Genomic DNA, 2,018 nt, shown 5'->3' with positions numbered 1-2,018 from the left:
GAACACTTACCACAAAGGGTGGATACAAAGATAATGTATATTTCCAAATCCCAATCACTAGAAAAGCAATCAGAAAGAATAGTTGTCATCAGCAATACCCAATCCTGCTAGATTTCTTCACACTTATCTGATCTACTTTTGTTCCTCTAAACGTACCCATTCAACCCAACTGATCCTTCACTGAGAAGAGGTTGAGACTTCATGCAATGTTACCCCACTCTTTGTACATCCAATTATCAGACATCCTTCAAGGTTCACATCAAGACTTATTTTCTCCAACAAAATCATTTTCTTTTTTTTTAAGATTTTATTTATTTATTTGACAGAGATCACAAGTAGGCAGAGAGGCAGGCAGAGAGAGAGAGAGAGGAGGAAGCAGGCTCCCCGCTGAGCAGAGAGCCCGATGTGGGGCTCGATCCCAGGACCCTGAGATCATGACCTGAGCCGAAAGCAGAGGTTTTAACCCACTGAGCCACTCAGGTGTCCCTCCTACAAAATTATTTTCATGCCTTCTCTCTTTTGAACCCCTAACCATAATTTTCTATATATCAGTTTTATTATTCAAATATTTTATGTGTATATATATATTCTTTTTAAACAAATCAACATTCCTTCTGGAGCAATATCTTCCCAATCAATATCTCTTAGTGGATCATGAATCAACAGAGAGAATGGTGACTTACATTAAACAACCAAGTAAAAATAAAAGAAAAAAATCAATAAGGAATAATAGATTCCCAAATGAATCATGAATCATTTCCCTGCCTCTTACATCAGTACTTGTACCAATTTCAGTCTCTTGGTTTTGCTTTCCTCTGTGCAAATTCCTTTTTTGTAGAAACAATCTTATCCCTTTTCTTCTTTTAAGACCTTACTTAGGTGTCTGCTCTTCCAGAAAGTCTCCTTTGACCACTACCCCTCAAGTCTGTTCTCTTTGATCCTCTTCCATTACACTGATCATATTGTGTTGACGGGAGGTGTGCTTGACTCCATACAACAGTAGACAAGAATTCCTCCATGTAGGGAAACTTTCTTATGTATTTTTATATGACTAGACACAAAATACTTGATTATTTGCTTAACATCTTACCAGAGTTACAACTAATAGCAAATATTTATATAATGGAGAGCCATGTATTTGCCACTAGATGTCGCTCTTAATCACCACGCTACTCTTGGCTAAACCCACAAACTTTATGTGCAATTTTGAAATCCAAAATCTCAGAGATTTTAAGATCTTAAAGAAAGCTTTTATCTTTATTATGATAAGAACTATCTTAAATGTATTCTGGAACGGCAAAAACTGACCTGGCCTGAACTTATTTTGTGACAAAATTGAACATGATCTGGCAATAGACTATTTATAGTCTGCCTTTTCCCCTTAGTGTAAATATCAATGATTGATGACAGGGTGCTTCCCAAACCCCTTGTGGAGAGTTGTGTAATATTTTTAATGCTTGAAATGTGCTTAACATTACATTTCTCAAATATAATAGGTTATGATTTTGGAAAACACCTGACCCAATAATTGTTTAAGACTTACATTTTCCTCTACTTTGTTGAGAAATACTTGACAAATATAATTGTATATATGCAAAATGTACACGATGATTTTTTTAAAAAATTTTATTTATTTATTTTTTCAGCATAACAGTATTCATTGTTTTTGCACAACACCCAGTGCTCCATGCAATACGTGCCCTCCCTATTACCCACCACCTGGTTCCCCCAACCTTCCACCCCCCACCCCTTCAAAACCCTCAGGTTGTTTTTCAGAGTCCATAGTCTCTTATGGTTCGCCTCCCCTTCCAATTTCCCTCAACTTCCTTCTCCTCTCCATCTCCCAATGTCCTCCATGTCATTTGTTATGCTCCACAAATAAGTGAAACCATATGATACTTGACTCTCTCTATTTGACTTATTTCACTCAGCATAATCACTTCCAGTCCTGTTCATGTTGCTACAAAAGTTGGGTATTCATCCTTTATTTTTTTTTTATAAACATATAATGTATTTGT

Source organism: Meles meles, chromosome 4 (genome assembly GCF_922984935.1).
Source record: "Meles meles chromosome 4, mMelMel3.1 paternal haplotype, whole genome shotgun sequence".
Classification (NCBI taxonomy): Eukaryota; Metazoa; Chordata; class Mammalia; order Carnivora; family Mustelidae; genus Meles; species Meles meles.
Note: the sequence above shows the minus strand (reverse complement) of the source record.